Source organism: Panthera leo, chromosome Y (genome assembly GCF_018350215.1).
Source record: "Panthera leo isolate Ple1 chromosome Y, P.leo_Ple1_pat1.1, whole genome shotgun sequence".
NCBI classification, from domain to species: Eukaryota; Metazoa; Chordata; class Mammalia; order Carnivora; family Felidae; genus Panthera; species Panthera leo.
In genome coordinates, this window is record NC_056697.1 from 7,670,215 (window position 1) to 7,694,222 (window position 24,008).

General features: G+C 39.5%; 1 pseudogene; it reads right to left on the minus strand.

Annotated features, from left to right (window-relative positions):
- Positions 1–3,597: 3,597 nt before the first annotated feature.
- Positions 3,598–6,933, minus strand: LOC122212682 (annotated as a pseudogene).
- Positions 6,934–24,008: the final 17,075 nt, after the last annotated feature.

The window sequence follows — 24,008 nt, forward strand, 5'->3', positions numbered from 1 at the left end:
GATGATCTTTAGCCCTCTTGCCATCAGCTGCACCACCTCAGCCATGAACACTGGCCCATTATCTGAACCCACAGTGGTAGGGACCCAAATAATGTGATAATTTCCTTTAGAAGAAGTCAGACCACTTCATATGCCTTTTCTGTTCAAGTAGGGAAGACTTCCACTACATCCTGAAAAAGTACACATGAAGACCAACAGATATTTACAAACTCGAGCCCGGGGGAGCTCCATGAAGTCCATCATCCCATTTTCAACTGGGGCTCCCCAGCACTCTGTACCCCAGGAGTGGCCTTGGGTCCTTGATGTGGATTATTCTGGGCACACGTTTCACATTGCTCACATACAACCTCAGCTATTCTGGATAGTCAAGGGATGTAGAAATATCAGCTTAACATCGTCTCAAGGGTTGTCTGGCCAATTTGAGTTTCCTGATTGAACCGCTTGACAAAGGCTGGAACCAGGGTCTCAGAAATTGCCACTCAGCTGTCTTCAAATTTCCACCATCCACCTGGGAAGCAGCTTCCATTTTCAGTGTTAAACCAAGTACTTAGAGAGTAATTAGGGTCCTGTTCTGCCAGTAGGTTAGGAAACAATGCAGTGGTTACAGTCACTGATTCCACTGTTCCTTTGGAAGCTGCTAGCTTTGCTTCTTGGTCTGCCTTATAGTTTCCCCATGCAGCTGTGGTGTCTCCCCTTTGATGTCACTGGCAATGCATAACTGCCACACTTTTAGGGACCCACACAGCATCTAAGAGTTCAAGGATTTCCTTACCATATTTTATATCCTTCCATACTGAGTTTATTAGACTCTTCTCTTTATCTAAGACCCCATGTACATGGAGGGTATGATGGCATATTTAGTCTGTGCATATATTAACACGTATCCCTGCCACCAGCTGGAGGGCTCCGATTAGAGCAATTAGCTCTGCCTTTTGTGCTGAAGTCCCTTTGGCAGGGGCCTTGCTTCAGTGATGAAATAACCTACAAGAAGCTCTCCCCTCATTACAAAACTGCTACCTTCATTGAAATATTCCTGATCCCTCAAGTCTGGTGGGCTGGAGAACTACTCATCCATGACTCCATTGCAGTCAAGGTCTGGCTGGCCCGGCCCGACAGACAGTAGGGTTGTGGGGTTCAGGGTTCGCACTACTTCTGGGTGAACATGTGGCTTCTCACATAGCATTCCCTGATATATGACCATCCTGGCGTTGGTTAGCCAGTATTGTCCCTTTTACTCCACTAATGTCAATACTGAATGTGGCACTCAGACTGTCAATTCCTGTCTCATAGTTAACTTGTCAGTCTTCAGATACCAGGAGGGCCATGGCTTCCAGTGCCTATAGGCAGGGGGGTGCCAGCCTTGGGCCAGTGAGTTAAGTTGGAGAGATATGCCACTGGGCATGCCATGATCCCAACATCTGAGTTAGGACTCCCACTGCAATACCAGCCAGTGTGCTCATGGACATACAGAAAGAAAGCCTTGGTCGTGTCTGGGAGCCCTAAACAAGGGGCATTAATAATGGCTTGCCTTATTTCTTCGAAGGCCTTCTGCGTTACTGATACCCACATCAGGGGTTTCCTCTATCCCCCCCTCATAGAGGGGTTTTGTCAGGACTGAAAAGTAAGGTATCCAGATCCTACAGAAACCTGCAGCCCAGACAAACTCCCCAACCTAGTGTTGGGTTGTCAAGCAAATGGCTTGCTTTCTCTCTGGACCAATGGCTTGCTTTCTCTCTGGGCTGAGTTGGTGCTGCCCCTCGGATAGGTGGAAGCCAAGATATTTAACCTTTTCCTGACAAGATTTGGGACTTTTTGATTTCTGGCCCGTATTTGGAGGAAGCCATGTCCTGAGCCATCCTAACTTTACAGCTCTTGTCGATACAGAGATAAGTCAGGATAGGACCAGGTCTTGCCAGCAGTCAGTAAGGAAATTGGTCAGTGACCTGGGCCCCCGCAATGACCCTGAACACTTGGCCAACTAGTTCCTTATCAAGTGAGCCCTCAGGGATCCAGCCTACCCCAAATGATGGTCAATCAATTTCACAGAATGTCCAAGGCTTTCCGGGAGTTAATTTTACACAATAATTTCCTGAATATTCCTTTTTGAAATTTCTCAACATACACCCTAGGGGAGTTGGTTTGCTAGGCTTTCCATCCATTTTCTCTCCCTAACAGACCACTTTATGCACATGAGAGAAAAAGGAAGGAGGGGAGATTAGTTTGGAGAGGAGGTACATTCGCTTGTCTGTTTCTGGCTGATCTCCTCTCAGAGATATTTCAGCTGCCTCTTAGCTTTGGCAGGTTCAATATCAATCCCTGAACCAGATCAGACTCCTGAGGAAGTCTGACTCTGCCTTAAACCGAATGGCATTGCCACAGAACTGTGGATCAGGACTCAACACTTGCCTCAGCCCTTGGTCAGATTGGAAACTTCCCGTTGTCCATCTCATTCACACACATTGACACAACTCCAGCCCACCACCCTGCCTTTAGCACCTTAGAGTTGCAGCTTTGTTCCTCGTCCCTTGTGAAACTACCAGGGAAACTGGGAGGTGAACAGACTTCCCTTCTGCCTCTTAGGGGCAGGCTTGCCAAAACGAACCTGGTTGTTACCAGTGTGATGGGTGGTGCTCCTTGAGTTGGTCCCTGGGCTTCACGGGTTCTGTTAGCGCACACAGTGTCCTTGCCCTGCTATGTCAAGAGGGTTAATCTCCCATAGATCAAGCAGTCCATTGGTGCCAGACAAGGTCACTTGTCCCGGCCCTCTGAGGCTCACATCCCGGTAGCAAAGGAGGTGGAAATGCACCGTCTCTGGATACTGGACACAAGCCCCTAAGCCATGTAGCAGGATTTTTGCACAGAGTTGTGACACCCAGGCTTTTTTAATTTCCAGGAAGCAACTTTATTTGTGTCAGCACTGCTCAGCTGGGTTCATACCCGATGAACCAAATGTCACATGCATAATTTTTTTATACATTTTCTATTTCTTTTTCTCCCATATATGGTGACACACACAAACATGCAGTTTGATTAAGTAGTCTCAGTTTAAAAGGTCATGAGGGATGTTGTCGTGTAGGCCCATAGCCAGGTTACCTTGAAGTTTTCTTTCTTTTTTCTTTTTTTCTATCTCCTTAGGGAGAGTACCCTACCACACACTGAGAACACAAATGCTTATTATGTGTGCCTTTGAAAAATAATGGGGTTTAACTCCAAGAGCTTTAAAATTCAGCAGGCTTAACTCGGGGTGAGGTGGAAATGGATAAGAAACCAAGTCCTTGCCCTAGGAAGCCACCATAAAATAAATAATCCAACCTAAGGCCCAGAAAAGAAGCAGCAATATAAAACCGTATGGGGTTCACATAAAGGAGTTTTACTGACTAATTTTATTTATTTATTTATTTATTTATTTATTTATTTATTTATTTATTTATTTATTTCTCATTAAACTTTTGTTTTAATGGGTCTCAAAATTCTGTGACAGATTTTTGGTCAAAGTTGTTTCCATTAAAAAGTACTGATTTTAAAACTAATAACTTAAAACTGCTGCTCACAAGAAAAAAAAAATGGTTCACAAAACATTCTCCTTTCCTTCTGAAGGTTTTATGATGCATTGTTATCATTAACCAGTCTTTTAATATTAAACTTAAATGGCCAATTGACACAAACAGTTCTGAGACGGTTCTTCCACCACTGATTAAGACTGGGGTGGCAGGTATTGGGGATAATATTCATTTAGCCTTCTGAGCTTTCTGGAAGACTTGGTGACCTTGCCAGCTCCAGCTGCCTTCTTGTCCACTGCTTTGATGACACCCCCAGCAACCGTCTGTCTCATGTCACAAACAGCAAAACGGCCCAGAGGAGGATAGTCAGAGAAGCTCTCAATACACATGGGCTTGCCAGGAACCATATCAACGATGGCAGCATCACCAGATTTTAAGAACTTGGGTCCATCTTCCAGCTTTTTTCTGGAACGATGGTCAATCTTCTTCTTCAGCTCAGCAAACTTGCAGGCAATGTGAGCTGTGTGACAGTCCAGCACAGGTGCATATCCAGCACTGATTTGGCCTGGATGGTTCAGGATAATCACCTGAGCTGTGAAGCCAGCTGCTTCCATTGGTGGGTCATTTTTGCTATCACCAGCACATTGCCACGATGAACATCTTTGACAGATACGTTCTTGACATTGAAGCCCATGTTGTCCCCAGGTAGAGCCTCACTCAAAGCTTCATGGTGCATTTCAACATACTTTACTTCAGTTGTAACATTGACTGGAGCAAAAGTGACCACCATGCCTGGTTTAAGAACACCGGTCTCCACTCGACCCACAGGGACAGTACCAATACCACCAATTTTGTAGACATCCTGGAGGGGCAGACGCAAGGGCTTGTCAGTTGGACGAGTAGGTGGCAGAATGCAATCCAGAGCTTCAAGCAGTGCGGTTCCACTGGCATTGCCATCTTTACGGGTGACTTTCCATCCCTTGAACCCAGGCATATTAGCACTTGGCTCCAGCATGTTGTCACCATTCCAACCAGAAACTGGCACAAATGCTACGGTGTCGGGGTTGCAGCCAATTTTCTTAATGTAGGTGCTGACTTCCTTAACGATTTCCTCGTATCTCTTCTGGCTGTAGGGTGGCTCAGTGGAATCTATTTTGTTAACACCGACAATAAGTTGTTTTACACCCAGTGTGTAAGCCAGAAGGGCATGCTCACAGGTCTGACCATTCTTGGAGATACCTGCTTCAAATTCGCCAACACCAGCAGCAACGATCAGGACAGCACAGTCAGCCTGAGATGTGCCTGTAATCATATTTTTGATAAAGTCTCTGTGTCCTGGGGCATCAATGATGGTCACATAGTACTTGCTGGTCTCGAATTTCCACAGGGAGATATCAATGGTGATACCACGTTCACGTTTGTCTTTCAGTTTATCCAAGACCCAGGCATACTTGAAGGAGCCCTTTCCCATCTCAGCAGCCTCCTTGTCCAATTTTTCGATAGTTCTTTTGTCGATCCCACCACATTTGTAGATCAGATGACCAGTAGTGGTAGACTTGCCCGAATCTACATGTCCAATGACGACGATGTTGATATGAGTCTTTTCCTTTCCCACTTTGGTTTAGGTTTAGCAGTGGTTTTCACGACACCTGTGTTCTGGTGGCAAACCCATTGCGAAAAAGCTACTGACTAATTTTAGAATGTGTGTTGGAGGTTAGGAATTCACAAATTTCTTCGAAAACAAAAATATTGGTAGAACCCATTTCTCATTCCCTTCACCAGACTAGATAGATACATGCTTGCAAAACCTCACCCCACACAGATCTACCCTACCCAAACTTCCAACCTTGGTAGACATCATTCCAAGGGGCTCCTTCCCACAATCTCTGGCTTGTTCCTAGGCTAGATGGAACTTGTGGCCATTCGAAGTGACTTCTACTATGGGGAGGGGAAAAAATACTCCCCACACTAGCAGGGCTATAATACCTGCACCTGAAGCTGGGTCAGAGAAACTAATTACAGGCAGCTACTCTGAGAGTGCCCCTGCCTGCCAATGAGCCTGTGTCTGCTGCAGGAAGACTTTCCACCAGCGTCAGAGCAAAATGTGCTGAGTGTACCCACAGCAGGCAAAGTGCATCTGCAGAGTACTGGACTGAAGGTGATTATGATTCAGAAAAACAGATGGGCACACACAACCCACAAGTGGGAAGCATATGGAGCAAATGATTCTGGGGACCAGAAAAGATTGTGCTACATCACAAGGACTTCTACACAAGGACTAAATTGTGCACCAAGGACTTCTACACAGGTCATTACTTTTAAGATATTAGCTGACCTACCTAATACATAGACACAAACACAGAGATACAGATAAAATTATGAGTCAGAGCAATATGGAGGAAATGAAAGAAAAACTCAGCAAAAGAAGGAAAATGAAAAGCAGGTAAGCAATATGCCTGATTTTAAAATTCAAGGTAGTGGCCACAAATAGTCACCAGAATGAAGAGGATATGGGCTCAGTGTGATCTTCACCAAAGAGGCAGAAAATACAAGAAAGAACCAATGAATAATATGATAACTGAACATGAAAAATACACTAGAGGGAATTAATATAGATTAGATGGCGAAGAACAATGGATCAGTGAGCTGGAAGATAGGGTATAAAAAGCAACGAGCTGAGCAGTAAAAAGAAAAAAGAATAATAAAAAATGAGAATAGATTAAGAGAACCCAATGAGGGAGTTCCAACATGGCGAAAAAATAGGGGGATCCATACATACATCCTGTGTCTCTCAAAGAAATGTAAAAGCCAAAGTCAGACCTGGGAGCAGCCTGGGAGGAAAAGAGGCTGAATCTACCAGGAAGAAAGTGGGAAAGCTGGAAGAAAGATAAGGTGGGTAGCTGAGAACTGGGGGAGATAAAAAAAAGGCCTGTGGGCATGGAGAGGAGGGACCCCCTTCTGCAGAGAGACAAAGGGAAGAGAAAGAGTGGCTAGGGAAGTGCAGGACTGTATCTGGACAGGAGAAAGACCTCGAAATAAGACTAAGAGAGCTCTGATCTCTAACTGCGGGGATTTCTTCCAACTGGGGCCAGCTCTCTGTTCGCACACCTGGGGAGAAGGGGAGCCAGGCCTGAGTGCGGTTGTAGGTCAGAGGCTCAGCCTTCAGCTGGAGAAAGCGGTTCCTTCCCTGGGGGGCTGCATGACAGCACAGAACCTGTCTGTGTCCACCACCTCCTGGAGCAGTGGCTGGGCCAAGGGCGCAGTCTGCAGGAGGATAAGGCAGCCTTTCCCTGGAGTGCTGTAGGAAAAGACAAGGCCTGCCTGCATCCGCCACCCCGTGGGGCCCAGGACGAGGGCAGCAGCTCTCAGTCTGCAATAGAAGTTGGTCCTCCCTGTAGTGCGGTGGCACAGACAAAGCCAGCTGGGACCACATATCGGGCCACACTGAGAGGCGCTTCCCCAGCTCCAGAGCACACGGAGCTGGACTTTGAATCCTAGCCAAGCGCAGGGTCAGGGAGTTGGCAGAGCAAGAAGGACCCTCCCATCTGTGCCCTTGGCACAGTGAGGATGACTCAAGTGATGTCCACCAGGTCCGGCCCTGTGGAAAAGAGACTGGGAAATCACCATTCCTCCCCCCCCAACCAAGGCGGGCCTCAGGGATCTCCCCCTTCCCCCATAGTGGAGGTGGGTACAGACCACACCAAACCACGACCCCTTTGCACTGGGTAACTGCTATCCACAGGAGCAGCACAGACCCTGTGGACACCTACTCCTGACAAGCTATGCAGCATTGCCTGGATTAACTCTAGGTCAATTCTGGATATATAGATATATTCTCTCCCCCCTCCTCCCCCATTTCTCCCCTTTATCTCTTCCCTCCCCTAGACTGATTACTCTGGTTATTGGTCTGTCTAAACAGACATATTTAATCCATTGTGTTGATACATGTTCTACACCTCCTTCTTTACACTCCTTTCTCTGTCTCTGGAATAATCAAGCCATATAGTTTCTCTGTCTGGGTAACTGTATCTTCGTTTCATTTGCCTGCCTCCTTCTTTATTTTCCTTTCTCTCTCTCTGGTTTAAGCCTTTTAATCTCTCTGCCTAGTCAATGTTTATTTCCCCCTTCCGGCCCCCCCCCCCCCCCCCGTCATTTCTTTGTATGTGCTCTTCCTTCAGCCCCATCTCTACCCTCTTCTTTACTTGTAGTTGGTGTTTTGTGTTGTTTTTTTTTGTTGTTGTTTTTAGTCTTTAGGTTTTGTTTTTGTTTATTTGTTTGTGTCTTTGCATGTTTTTGTCTCCTGTTTGTCTGTTTTCCTTTACAGGGCTACTCCAAGGAACAAATCAAAGCACATCTGGTGGAGGGTCCAAAAAATCACTACGAAGCGGGTAATAAAATAACCAAAGTCACAGACAGTGAGTAACAATCCCTGAAAACACACCTCCTGAAGGGCCAGACCCTGGACGGTGTATGACCCTCCTTTAATATAGCAGTGCTCGCAGGTGCAGAGCACACAAGCTTTTATAACACATAAGGGACAGAAAACTAGCCAAAATGACGAAATGGAAGAATTCATCTCAAAAACAATTCCAGAAAGTACTGACAGCTAATGAATTGATCAGAACCAGTTTAAGCAGTATAACAGAACAAGAATTTAGAATAAACTTAAAATAGATGAAAGAGCTGGGTGTCTGGGTGGCTCAGTCAGTTGAGACTCTGACCCATGTCATGGTCTCAGGTCATGGTCTTGCAGTTTGTGGGTTCAAGCCCTACATCAGGCTCTGTGCCTGCTTCGTTCTGTGTGTGTCTCTCTCTCCCCCTCCCCTGCTCATGCTCTGCCTCTCTTTGTGTCTCAAAAATAAATAAGTGCTATAAAAACTTTTTTTCAAATTGGTGAAATGCCGGGGTCCAGCCCCAGCAGGTCCAGGGGTTCCTGAAGGATGAACGGCATCGGCGAAAATAACAAATGGACACAGACAACAGCAGCGTGTTAGACTGGCCGCTTTATTGTGGCAAACGTGGCATTATATTTGTTAGCAATTTTCTTGTAGTGTGCGTTATCTATGTTTCTCGGCATTAGCTAATTCTAAAAACGTTCCTTTCTGTAATCACCCATTAATGGACAACATAGTTATTTTCTTGTAACGTTCCCTCCTGCCCTTTCCTTATTGATTAATTTCTTCATACTACTTTCCTTATGTATCCACGTTTATGTATAGTCTGTAAAGCATTTGCTTTGCTATTTTCATGAAAGGTCATCTATCTCTTAACACCTCAAGTGGAACATTTACAGGGACATGACTTCTTAATTGTTTCTTTGAATCATTTGTGGTGTAAGGAACAAAAGTATTCTCTTTGGTCTGGGGTGCTGGGAGGGAGCCAAGAGGGCCCTGGGAACCCATGCCTATGCGCTCCCAGAGAGACAATGTATACTAGGAACTAATGAACCATTCTGTACCTTAACCCGCCAGGTCCAATCATAATCTGGAATGCCTCCATGGGGGCCAAGTGGGCCTAGGGGTCGGAGTCACTTGTATCCATAGATACGATACATTCCTTTGTTGTCGGAGTGGGGCTTTCGAACCCATTTGTCCTCTCCTTGGTTGGGAAATATATGGGGCTATCCTTCCTTTAGGTAGAGGAGTCTTCATAGGGGGTGGCAAGGGCTGGATGTAGGGCTGCATAGTTTCCCTGTGGAATCTTATTTCTTTCCCTGATGGTTCTTTTCCTGGGGGGCCTGTCATGGGCAATTTCCCAAATGACAAATCCCCAGGTACTTTCACTGGTAGGGGGGCTGCCCTGACCAATGCTAAGGCCAAATTACATAAAAGCAGGAGAACAAGAAGCTTCACTTTCAGTGGGCTGCCATGCAGTCCCGATCCATCCACCAGTTGGGCGCTGCCATCAGGCTGGTTGGATAGCTTGAGTTCCGGCAATGAAAGAGCTAAATGTGAGACAGGAAACCATCAAAAACCTAGAGGAGAAAGCAGGAAAAAACCTCTCTGACCTCAGCCACAGCAATTTCTTGCTTGACACATCTCCAAAGTAAGGGAATTAAAAGCAAAAATGAACTATTGGGACCTCATCAAGATAAAAATCTTCTGCACTGTGAAGTAGACAATCAACAAAATTAAAAGGCAACCAACAGAGTGGGAAATATATTTGCAAATGACATATTGCATAAACAGCTAGTGTCCAGAATCTATAAAGATCTCACCAAACTCCACACCTGAAAAACAAATAATCCAGTGAAAAAATGGGCAGAAGACATGAACAGACGCTTTTCCAAAGAAGACATCCAGATGGCCAAGAGAGACATGAAAAGATGCTCAACATCACTCATCATCAGGGAAATATGAATGCAAACCACAATGAGATACCACCTAACACCAGTCAAAGTGGCTAACATTAACAACCCAGGAAACAACAGATGCTGGCAAGGATGTGGAGAAATGGGAAAGTTCTTGCACTGTTGGTAGGAATGCAAACTGGTGCAGCCAATCTGGAAAACAGTGTGGAGGTACCTCAAAAAATTAAAAATAGATCTACCCTATGACCCAGCAATACCACTGCTAGGAATTTACCCAAGGGATACAGGAGTACTGATGCATAGGGGCACTTGTACCCCAATGTTTATAGCAGCACTCTCAACAATAGCCAAATTATGGAAAAAGCCTAGATGTCCATCAACTGATGAATGGATAAAGAAATTGTGGTTTATATATACAATGGAATACTACTTGGCAATGAGAAAAAATGAAATCTGGCCATTTGTAGCAACATGGACTGAACTGGAGGGTATTATGCTGAGTGAAATAAGTCAGTCAGAGAAAGACAAATACCAAATGTTTTCATTCATATGTGGATCCTGAGAAACATAACAGAAGACCAGTGGGGAGGGGAAGGGGGAAAATATAGTTACAAACAGAGAAGGAGAGAGGCAAACCATAGAGAGTGTTAAATACTGAGAAGGAACTGAAGGTTGATGGGGTGTGGGGGGGACGGGAAAGTGGGTGATGGGCATTGAGGAGGGCACTTGGGATGAGCACTGGGTGTCCTATGTAAACCAATTTGACAATAAATTAGATTTTTAGAAAGATGTGTGTCTTATACTCTTTCTCAATTTTTAGTTAGTACATAAAGCCCTCTGTATCAGTCCCTGGCATGATTAATAGCAGTAGGTGGGGTTCATAAATGATTAGTTGATGAAAGCCAGGAATTCCCAAGCACTGACCATTAACCCGCAGTGGTTAAACCCACGGCATTTCTCATTAGGAATGCTTCCGCGGGGCTCTCCAGCCTCTGGCTTTTGTGGCGCGTGTGGCTGCAGTCTGGCTGCCACTAGAGAGGGATAACAGAGCAGGGAGAGAAGCCCTTCCCCAAACACAGCTCGCAGACGCTGCCAGCGGTGCACCGGAATCTGGGGGATTGCCACAGCTACCTTCCGACAGAGCCCCCATTTAACGGGGCAGAAGTTTGGGGTGTTAGGAGGTGACAATTTTCAAATCAAAAAATTTGTTTTTGAAAAGAAATATTTTAAATATAAATTTGAGCCTTGATCACCTCTGGTTTAAAACGTTAACATGCCTACTATGCCATGTAAAATATATAAGAGAAAGTCAAGCTTCTTTAAATTCACACTGAGTGTATATATCTTCCTCTTGTTTTTTCAGTGTTATTTTTCTCCCAAGGATTAATTTCAGTGGTCTTCTCCAATTCTTTGTTTACATCATCCTTTTGCAGTGTGTTTTGTCAACAAATATTTGAGAGCTAGATGATTTTATAGAGCACATTACTTTTGAAAAGGAATTGTGAAAGGAAGTAAAAAATTTAATAAGAATTCTCATTTTTAGGTTTGAGTGGAAGTTTTAAATTACTTGTGGTAAGAAAAGTGAAGGTAATAGAATTTTCTAGTTGGATTAACTGTTCATCTAATATTCATAGCTGTTGGTTTATAGTGCTATCATTGATTTTGGTAATTTTCTGGAGATTGTATAAACAGTTGAGATATAATTGTTATGAAATTAAGAATTCAAGAGATGGAAGAATTGTGGTTGATGTGTACCAAGCGCTTTGAAGGATTTAATACAGTCAGGAGCTTAAGATTCATGTTTCTATCAAGAGCCCTTGTGGGGCACCTGGGTGGCTCAGTCAGTTAAGCTTCCAGCTTCAGCTCAGGTCATGAATCTCATGGTTCATGAGTTCGAGCCCCATGTTGGACTCTGTGCTGACAGCTCAGAGCCTGGAGTCCTTCAGATTCTGTGTCCCCCTTGCTCTCTGCCCCTCCCTGCTTGTTTTCTCTCTTTCTCTCTCTCAAAAGTAAGTAAATAAACATTAAGAAAAATACAAGAGCACTTGGGAGCAATCTCTGTGTGGGTGTAAGCAGACACTGCATGTACACTGGGCTTTTATTGCTGTTGAGCAATCCCAAGCTTAGGAAAACTGGTATTTTATTTATTTATTTTTTTAGAATTTCATTATGAAATTTTTTTAATGTTTTATTTATTTTTAAGACAGAGAGAGACAGAGCATGAGTGCGGATGGGGCAGAGAGAGAGAGGGGGACACAGAATCTGAAGCAGGCTCCAGGCTCTGAGCTGTCCGCACAGAGCCCCGCGTGGGGCTCGAAATCACGAACCGTGAGATCATGACCTGAGCCAAAGACAGTTGCTCAACTGACCGAGTCCCTTGGGCGCCCCGGAAAACTGGTCTTTTAAAGGCAGCTAAGGACAAATCTGCTCAACTTCTGCCCCAGAAGAATATATTCTTTAACTTTCATGGCTGTTTGTTGTACGAATCATCTTTTAAAATAATCCAGAAGAGGGACAGACGCCTGGGTGCCACCTTGAGTTAAGCGGCCGACTTTATGGCTCAGGCCGTGATCTCACAGTTTGTGAGTTTGAGCCCTGCATCAGGCTCTGGGCTGACAGCTTAGAGCCTGCTTCAGATTCTGTGTCTCCCTCTTTTCTCTGGCCCTCCCCTGCTCTCTATCTTTCCTCTCTCTCTCAAAAATAAACATTAAAATAAACAATAAAGTAAAATAATCCAGAAGAAAAGGCTATCAACCATGTGCTACTTATTGTATGTTTCTGTTTATAGAAATATACAGAAATATAGAAACACCAAATAGATTGGTGGTTGCCAAGATCTGGGAAAAAGGGAGATGGAGATTGACTGCTGTTGGGCACAGAGTTTCTTTTTGAGAACAGCAAGAATGTTTTATGTTTATAGTGATGGTGATTATACAACTTTGTAGATATCCTGAAAATCAGGAAATATATACTTCAAAACGTTGAACCTTATAGTATGTGAATTTTATCTGATTAAGAAACAATATCTTTGTTGAAGTTCTGATACCTATAAGCAGTAAAGCAGTATATATGCACGTTGAACACAAAAAGAGTATTTAATAGGTCACACCTACATAAACTGGCAGGGAATTGTATAGCTGAAAAAGAATGTGAACTAAATTCAAAATTGACATTCAGTATGAAGGAATGTTCTTCAGGTTAGGTAGAAAAAATTGGGGAGATGATGAGATGGTCAGGTAATATTCCATTTACAACAAATATATATATATATATATATATATATATATATATATATATATATATATATACACACACACACACACACACACATACATATATATATATATATATATATACACACACACACACACATACATATATATATATATACATACATGTATGTGTGTATATATATATATATATGCCCCAAATATTATGACATTTAAATAATAAATAGATGTTGAGAATCTAGAATTACGTTGATAATATATAAATCGTTCCGTTTATACATGAAGAATTTAAATTATTTTTTTAGTTCATAATTATTCATAACTATACATAAAGAGAATTACATATTATATAACAATATAATATATAATATATATAATATAATTATATATTGTATATGCATAATAAAATATGCATATAAAAAATGTTCACAAATTACTTAACCTTGTCTTGCCTTGGTGACCTTAGCTTGATAACAGCTTAATAACAGGATAAATAGATTGTTATCAAGGTAAGTGAAGCATGCTTCCAGGATAATTTAAACATCACAGTGGATCTTCATTCATAAGCTTTATGAAGCGCATTTTTACCTAGAAAGTGTTTACTTATTTGTGGAGGTTAGGTTTAGGAAAAAATGAAATCAAGAAAAATAAATTTTGTTTCTTTTCATTTTTTAATTAATTCAGGATTTTTATTAAGATATTACAACATAACGGGTGTTATTTTTGGCAATTCAGAGAACAAAACAAATTCATGTGTGTAGAACTTGCATTCTAGCTTTCATGAGGAATACTGTGAACTTTTTAAAATAAGAATGATCATGATTGTGGGTTGGAGTATATAGAGGGTGCTTAGTGTAAACTTAAATGACTCACAGTTTGAGCAAACCTTTCAAAGAATCACTGTAGCAAAACATGTAAGGTTGGAGTGTGTCTGGAATACTAAATATCTTTGTGCAAGAAAGAAAATGATAGGAAAACAGGTCTCAAGGACAAGTGGAATATGGTACGTGGCCCTGTATATGTTAAGGACCTTGGCTTTAGCTTAATGAGAGAGGAAGGAAGGAAGGAGATCACTGAAGAAACTGTTTTTGAAAGGCTGATTTTATTTTTATTTATTTATTATTAAATATTTTTTAATTTAAATTTCAGGTAGTAAACAGTCAGCGCAATATTGCTTTCAGGAGTAGAACCAGTGATTCATCACTTACATACAACACCCAGTGCTCATCACGAGTGCTCTCTTTAACTACCCATTACCCACCTAGTGCCTTTCCCACCCACCCTCCCTCCTATTAAATATCCACACAGAGGCAAGCAACAGTGTCTTCAATATAAGATTTGTGTTTTGGAGAGCTGGGCTAGAGATAAAAATTTGGGAGTCATTCTGTTTATAAAGCCATTGGATAGGAAGAGACAGCCAGAGGTTTCAGAGTATTTGGATCAGGGAGAATTTAAGTAAGATAAAGAAGACTAAGAAATAGTTATTGAATTTGGCAAAAAATACATTGATAATATTGAATAGAGAACTTTTGGGACTGTTGGGAAGAAAGCCATATGATCAATAGTGTAAAATTTTCAAATGAATAGAAAGAAGTTAGATAGAAGAATATTTCAAACCTAGGAATTAATCTCTGGAAGCCTTTGAGAAAGAAGTATAATAAGTATTTTGGGAATAAAACTTAGGAAGAAACAAGAGTTGATGCAATGCATATAATAAGAACAAAGTGTAGAAATCTTGCAACTAAAGGAGAGGACAAGGCCAATATCTTAAGATACAAGTTTGGCTTTGGATTGTGCCTTTTCTTAAAGGATTTACAGGCCAATAAAAGCAATGAGAGAGGAATGAAGTAAATAATACAAGACAGGAAAAGAGTACTTAAATTGACTGGTTGTATCCTAGAGGACAAAGGAAAAGAAATAGTCATAAAGGAATAAATAAGTATAAATAAAGGTTTGATTTAGATCAGAGTAACAAAGAAGAGAAATCAGGGAATTACGTATTCTATAGCATAATCTGAAGGATTGGAGTGAAATGTATTTGTAATAATTTATGGGAATAAGGACAATGCAAAAAAATTTAAGAAATGGCAACAATTCCAAATAATTTTTCATAAAGATATTTAAAAAAATATAGTATGATATTACTGAATACTTGGAAGAATATCTAGATTCCAAAGAGAAAAGTATACTAAACTTCGTATTGAAGATCTGAAGAAGGAATAATTTACTCGTCTTACAATTAAAAGGTAAGGAGAACAGGCTAATGTAACAGCAAAATAATATTGGCTACGGAAAATAATATTAGAAGACAAAAGCCATATTATAATAGTTTCTCTTAGGGAAACTTTCTTGTATAATTTAATCGTGAACACACATTCTAGGACAAAATTCTGAGAATTTTCCTTCTAAGTTTTTTTTTAAATGTTTATTTATTCTTGAGAGAGAGACAGACAGAGAAAGAGTGTAAAGTGGGGGAGGGTCAGAATGAGAGGGAGACATAGAATCTGAAGCAGGCTCCAGGCTCTGAGCTGTCAGCACAGAGCCTGACATGGGCTCAAACTCACAAACTGTGAGGTCATGACTTGAGCCAAAGTTGGACACTTAACCAACTGAGCCACCTAGGAACGCTGTGAACTTTCTTTCTGAAGGATAATAAAAGTTTTTCCAAGTTAAAATAAAATAGATAACACTTCTTGTCTTCCCATTTCTCTTATTAATACTTTCAGTTTTCTTTCGTTTTTTTTTCTTCCAGCTTCAGTTTTCTTATTATTTATTTTAACAAACAAGCAACAGCCTCTAGGTGATAAAAATCATCTCTGTAGAGACTTGCATTGAGTTTTAAAATTCAATCTGTGGGTTCTCATTTCATTAGTAATAATTTTTAATTAGAAACAATGTTTCTTTTTTCTTAAAAAAATTTTTTTAACATTTATTTATTTTTGAGACAGAGAGAGACAGAGCATGAATGGGGGAGGGTCAGAGAGAGAGGGAGACACAGAATTTGAAACAGACTCCAGGCTCTAAGCTGTCAGCACAGAGCCCAACACAGGGCTCGAACTCATGGACCGTGAGATCATGACCTGAGCCGAAGTCGGCCGCTTAACTGACTGAGCCACCCAGGCGCCCCTAGAAACAATGTCCATTATAAAATGTCTCTTCTAATATTTACTTTGATTTATTACCTTTCATTCTATTCTTTTCATTTTTTTAATATCTCTTCTGAAAGAGTTGATGTTAATTCTCCTTCACAGTATATCAGTATTATTTCTCTTATAATTTGTTCAAATACAATTTAAAATAAACTTTTCACTTTCCAGAAAGAGAGTTGAGACTTCTTAGTATTGCCTTGAAAGCTACAATTTTAAATTGTAACATGAATTGATAATTTTCCAAATATTTAATTAATCTTAAAATACCAATTATTATATAAATCTTAGGGTTAATTTTAAAATTAAAATTCTTGATTTCCATAGAGTCGAACCAAACAAAGAAATAGGATTTCAAGTGGAAAATGACCAAAGTCTAAAGTAAATGAACTAAAAGGGCTTCCCATTTTGTGTCTCCTTGATCAGGAATATCTGTTGGATAGTTTTCTTAGTGTTATTATGAGTGGATTCAGGATAGATCTGTGCCGTTTATTTTGGGGGGATGTCTTCAGTTTTAGACATTGGCTGAAAGGCATAAAAAGAAAAAAAGTCATGAGAAATGAATTGTTCTTGCATACTTCTTAGAGGTAAGGGTATCATACGGATGTTAACAGGTGATTTTATGACTCATAGAAGTGTGATTGACTATTTGTGTGCATCATTGTTTTCTGAAGAATAATATTCTGAATAGTATTCTGAATAATAATAATAAATAATAATAATAATAATAATAATAATAATAATAATAATAATAAAAAATTCAATTCAGGTCAACATTTCTTAAACCAAAATAATTCTCTTATGATCGGTGATGCATTTACATCTTGCACATTTTCTGTGAATATTGAATTGTACAGCATCTATTTGGATTGGATACTAAACTATACTGGATTAACTTAGAGGAAGAGTTTTGACTGCCAGGACCTCCAGAATGGAGACAGTGTTTGAAAGGCCTGATGAAGAAAGAGCAGGTGAAATTCCATCTCTGGAAGAAGGAATGGTCCTTGGCCACAGCCCTCATACAAACTTTCCATTTGGCATTCTCTTCTCAACTGTTCTGTACTGTGGTGAGGCTGCTTCTGCCTTGTATATGTTTGATATTTATTGAAAGAATAATGACAAATTCTGGATGTCATTTACCATTGGCTTCATTATTGTGGGAGCAGTTTTGGATCAAGTTACCCTTATGTTTTTCGAGAAGGATTTGACCAGGAATATGGCTGCATTACTTTTGGGGCATCTTCTGCTTTTAGGACCTATTGTGAGGTAAGTGATAGTAAATATTTTTTGTCCACTGTTTCAGATAAGCAAATTGAACGTGAATATTATGTAAACAAGTTTAAGGATGTATTAATTATTATTCCTTTAGTGAGAATTTTCCCCTTTTAGTTTTGCTTAGTTTTCATACACTTGAAATTATTAGTATGTGGTAGCCATCAATTTTAAGTTAATGATAGTTTTGAAAAAATACAGATAGGAACAAGTCAGTTGTTTCTTCTGTTTTTTAAATGCACTTATTCACATGTTGGTCTTTATCATTTTTTAAAAAGTCATCCATTAGGATTTTTATTTTAAATAATTATGAGTAAAACATAACCTTACCTAACGGATAGAATAATGGAATGAGAAATGGTGACAGAGAAACATCATGAAAAACAACATTGTAAATTTGCCACGTATTTTGATGACATCTAATATTTAATTGTAGATTCTTAAGACATCTTTGAAATGTAGCTGAAACTGGCATACTAATATACAATTAGGCAGTCAGTTTCCAAATCACTTTTGTTTACTATGATGATTTGCATGAAAATGATCATTTTTATGGAATTAATTTTAGCCAGCTTTACAGTTTGGGTTTTCAAATGTACTAAAAAAGACCCCATTGTCAAAATGTTAATCAGGCAACAATACTAAGTGATTTGGGGGCATTCATTTATTTGAGCTGATTTAGGTTTGGTTGACTATATCACTTTAAAAAAAAAAAGGGCCATGCATAAACAACAAAAAATAAAAACATATTCACCATAAAACTCTACAAACATTTTAAAACAATAGTAACAATAAAAGGTAGCATCTATTAGGGGCTTAATATATATTTCATAAACATATCTCATTTTTCTCAAAATTTTCTTTAAATTTACTTTTTAATTTAAATTCTTGTTAGTTAATATATAGTATAACACAATAATACGGTGTAATATTGGTTTAAGGAGTAGAATTTAGTGATTCATCACTAAACTCAGTGCTCATCACAACAGATGCCCTCCGTAATATTCATCATCCAGCTAGCCCACCCCACCGCCTCCCTCCATCAACCCTCAGGTTGTTCTCTATCTTTAGGAGTCACTTATGGTTTGCTTCCCCGCCTCTCTCTTTCCTGCCTCTTCCCATACGGTCATTGGTTTTGTTTCCTAAATTCCATGTATGAATGAAATCACGTGGTATTTGTCTTTCTCTGAATGACTTATTTTGCTTAGCTTAACATACTCTGGCTCCATCCACATCATTGCAAATCCAAGATTTCATTCATTCTAAAAAATTTTTTTCAACATTTTATTTTTTCAGAGACAGAGGGCAACAGAGTGTGAGCATGGGAGTGGCAGAGAATGAGGGAGACACAGAATCCAAAGTAGGCTCCAGGCTCTTAGCTGTTAGCACAGAGCCTGATGCAGGGTTCGAACCCACCAACCCTGAGATCATGACCTGAGCAGAGTCGGATGCTCAACTGACTGAGCCACCCAGGTACCCCTAAGATTTCATTCTTTCTGATACACACTTCTTTATCCATTTCTTTATTCTTTATCCACTTCTTTATCTTCTTTATCCATTCATCAGTCGATAGACACTTGGGCTCTCTCCATGGTTTGGCTAATGTTGATAATGCTATAAACAATGGGAGCATGTACCCGTTCGAATCAGCATTTTGTATCCTTTGGGTAAATACCTAGTAGTGCAATTGCTGGATTGTAGGGTAATTCTATTTTTAACTTTTTGTGGACCCTGACACTATTGTCTAGAGTGGCTGTAGCAATTTGCTTTTCTACCAACAGTGTAAGGAGGGTTCTCCCTTTCTCTGAAACCTTGTCACATCTATTGTTTCCTCTGTTGTTCATTTTAGCCATTCGAACAGGTGTGAAGAGGTATCTCATTGTGGTTTTGACTTGTATTTTCCTATGATGAGTGATGTTGAGCATCTTTTCATGTGTCTGTTGTGCATCTGGATGTCTTCGTTGGAAAAGTGTCTACTCATGTCTTTTTCCCGTTTCTTAACTGGATTATTTGTTTGTTGACTTTAATAAAGTTCTTTGTAGATTTAATAAAGTTCTTTATAGATTTTGGGTACCAACCCTTTATCCAACATCTTCTCCCATTTGCAAATATCTTCTCCCATTCCATCAGTTGCCTTTTAGTTTTGTTGACTGTTTCCTTCGCTGTGCAGAAACTTTTTATGTTGATCGGGTAACAATAGTTCATTTTTGCTTTTGTTTCCCTTGCCTCTGGCAATGTGTCTAATAAGAACTTGCTTAGGTTGAGATCAAAGAGGTTGCTGCTTGTGTACTCCAGTAGGATTTTTTTATTATTATTATTATTTAAAAAAATTTTTTTTAGTGTTTATTTATTTTTGAGGCGGGGAGGTAGGGGGTGCAGAGAGAGAAGGAGACACAGAATTCGAAGCAGGCTCCAGGCTCTGAGCTGTCAGCACAGAGCCTGACGTGGGGCTCGAACTCATGAACCACGAGACAATGACCTCAGCCAAAGTCAGATGCCCAACTGACTGAGCCACCCAGGTGCCCTTCCACTAGGATTTTAATAGTTTCCTGACTCACACTTAGGTCTTTCGTCCACTTTGAATTTATTTTTATAGATGGTGTAAGAAAGTTGGTCTAGTTTTGCTCTTCATGTTACTGTCCAATTTTGCCAGCGCCATTTCCTAAAGAGATTGTGTTTTTGGCACTAGATATGTTTTATCGAAGATGAACTGACCATTAAGTTGTGGGTCCACTTCTGGGTTTTCTATTTTATGCCCGTATCATAGTGTCTTGATGACTACAACTTTGTAATATATCTTGAAATCCAGACTTGTATGCCTCCCACTTTGTCTGTCTTTTCCAGGATTGCTTTGGCTGTTTGGGGCTTTTTGTGGTAACATTTTTTTTTGTTCTAACTCTGTGAAAAATGCTGCTGGTGTTTTGATAGAGTTCGCATGAAATTTCTAGATTTCTGTGTGTAGTATAGACATATGAACAATGTTTGTTTTTCCAAATGATCAACCATAGAATTTCCCCCCATTTCTTTGGGTCCTCTTAACTTCTTTCAGAGGTGTTCTGTAATTTTACCCTTTGGTTAGGTTTACTCCTAGGTATCTTATTGTTTTGGTGAAATTATAAATGCGATAGATTCTTTTATTTCTTTTTCTGCTGTTTCATTGTTGTATAGAAATGCAGCTGGAGAGTCTGGGGGGCTCAGTTAATTAAGTGCTGGACTTCAACTCAGGTCATGATCTCACTATTGGTGAGTTCAAGCTCCGCACTGGGCTGTGCACTGACAGTGCGGAGACTGCTTGGGATCCTCTCCCTCTCCCTCTCTCTCTATTACCAGAACACACTGAAAATCTTCCTAAAGCATAATTTTACATAAAGTCTACAAAAAAGTCAGTTAAGTGAACAAAAATAAGCAGCTGATAATTTACCATCACTTCTGGAGTCAGACTGGGTATTTTTCATTTAAGAGGGTATGGTATTCATTAAGAAATGGACTGCCATAGAAAAATGAGGAAACATACTAAATGTGACCTTTATTAAGATACTCCCAATGATCAGCCATAGTACATATTCTTTCTATAAAGGCTAAGCTTGTAAGCAGTTGCTAATAAAACTGATTTTTCTTCTGTGAATCTATAGTACTTTGAATGCTATTATGTTCAAGTAAGTACAAATGTTTACCTTCTCAACTCTAATTACAGAATTAGCACACCAAAGTAAAAAATCCTACTATGTCCGAGACATAGTAGGACAAATAAACATCTGTTTTCATCTAGTATGTCTTTAGAACATGTGTCTTTAATTAGGGCAAGAGTGTTTACAGCCTAGCACATTGTTCTTTGTGAACATTAACCCTTCAAGACTGGTATTAAAACAGGTTTCACTTTGTATTGTTTTTAAGATAAGAACAACCAGAAAGAGACACCTTATTTGTGAGGATATTACTTATATTAGTTCAAGGTAGCTAGCTGATGGTCTTCAGCTATACCAAAAAGAACTTTATAAAAAGAGCTGTACTATATTGAATGTCTTAAAACATGAAAAGAAAAGGTCGTGTCCGAATGAATTAAGATAAAAATAGGCTTGCCGTAATGTACATTGAACATTAGTAAAACTTATATATCCTTTTGACTGCTTTGTTTCCTTTATTCTTGGGAAAGCAATAGCTTTTGGGATCAAGAACTCTAAAGATTAATGTGATTTGAAAATCCAGTAATTTATATGTTCTCTACCAAAAAATGGAGACAATAAGCTTCTTTTTCTTCTCTATTTTAATTTTTCCTGGCTTTATCGAAATGCACATATAACATTGTGTGACTTTAAAGTATTAAAAGTGATGATTTGATACACCTGTATGTTACAAAATGATTAGCATGGTTAGGTTATTTAATACCTTCACCACCTCAGATAATCACAGTTTTTGCAGCATGTGCTGTAAGATCTACTCTTTTAGTAACTTCCAAGTATATGATACAGTATTGTCAACTATAGACGTGCTGAATGTTAGATCCCCAGAACTTACTCATCTTTAACTACATGAATATCTTTGATGAATATCTCCTCACTCCTCTCAGCCCTCAGCCAGTGGCAACCAAATTCTGTTCTGCAGCTGTGTATCTGCTGTTTTTTTTTTTTTTAGATTGCACATAAATATGAGGTCACACAATGTTCATTTTTACCCGTATGACTTATTTTACCTAATATGATGCCCTCAAGTTTCATCTGTGTTGCAAATGGCAGGATTTTCTTCTCTCTTATGACTGACTCATATACAATTTTTTTTTATCCATTCATCCATCAGTGAAAATGGAGGTCCAAATACCTTTTAGAGTCTGTTTTTGTTTCCTTCAGATAAATAGCCAAAGGAGATTTTCTGGATCATACAATAGTTCCATTCAAAAATATCTGAGGAACTTCTATACTGTTTTCTCACCAATTTACATTCCCACCCACAGCGCGTAAGTGTTCTGTTTTCCTTGCCAACACTTACTTGTTAGTTCTTGTGTTTTTGATAACGGCCAGTCTAACCACTATGATGTAATAGCTCATTGTGGCTTTGATTTATATTTCCCTGATGACTAATAATGTTGATCCAGTTTTCCCTGTATCCATTGGCTAAATTTTTCTTTGGAGAAATGTCTACTCAGTTCCTCTGACCATTTCTTTATTGGGTTATTGGCATTTTTGCTGTTGAGTTTTTGGAGTTCCTTATATACTGGGTGTTAGCCTTTTATCACATATATGGCTTGTAAGTATATCATCCTGTAGGTTGCCTTTTCATTTTGTTAATTGTGCCATTTACTATGCAGAAGATTGTCAGTTTAACTTCAACTTATTTTTTATTTTGTTACCTGATCTTTTGATATCATAATTAAGAAATCATTCCCAAGGTGAATATCAAGAAGCTTGTTCCCTGTTTTCTCAAGGAGTTTGACAGTTTCAGTTCTTACACCAAAGTCTCTATGCATGTCCCCATTTTTATTAAGATATAATTGACATATAACATTGTGTAGGTTTAAGGTGCGCAATGTAATGATTTTATATACATATATATTAAGATGATTACCACTGGTTAGTTAATATGTCCATTACCTCTCATAATTACCAATTTTGTGCGTGTACAGTGAAAACATAGAAGATTTCCTGTCTTAGCAACTTTGAAGTATGCAACACATACTGTTAACTGTATCATTAAGTTATGTTACACTAGATTGTTATGTCGCTATTCTGTACATTAGATCCCTGGAATTCATACATCCTATCATGGGAAGTTTGCACTCTTTCACCAACATTTACACCCTTTTCCCTTCCCCTACACTTGTCAACCATGAATCTAATTTCTGTTTCTATGGCTTAGGCATTTTTAGATTTCGTGTATAAGTGAAATCATACATTATCTTTCTCTCTCCGACTTATTGCGCTTAATGTAATGCCCACAAGCTTATTCCATGTTGTCACAAATTGCAGGAATACCTTTTTTATGACTCAGTAATATCCATTGTGTGTGTGTATATATCACATTTCTTACTCTGTTTAACCATGAATGAACTTAGGTAGTTTCATTCATTGCCTATTGAGAATAATAATGGAATGAACATGGTGGGGGTGGGGCAGACATCCCTTTAAGATAGTGATTTAATTGCCTTTATATATATACCCTGAAGTGGGACTTCTACATTATATGATTTTTTTTTTTTTTTGAGAAATCTCTATGATGTTTTCCCACAATGGGAAACAGTTCTACCAAGCTACATTCCCACCAGCAGTCCTCATGGGTTCCTTTTTATCCACATTGTATGTCAAGACTTGTTATCTCTTTTTGATAACTGATATTCTAACATGTGCAAGGTAATATCTCCCTGTGGTTTTGACTTGTATTTGATGATTAGCTGTACTGAATATCTGTTCATGTACCTGCTGGCCATTTATCTATCTTCTACAGAAAAAAAAATCTAATAAGGTCTTTGGCCCACTTTTTAATCAGATTAATTGATTTTTTTGCTGTTGAGTTGTGTAGGTTCTTTGTATGTTTGGGATATTAATCCTGTATCTGATAT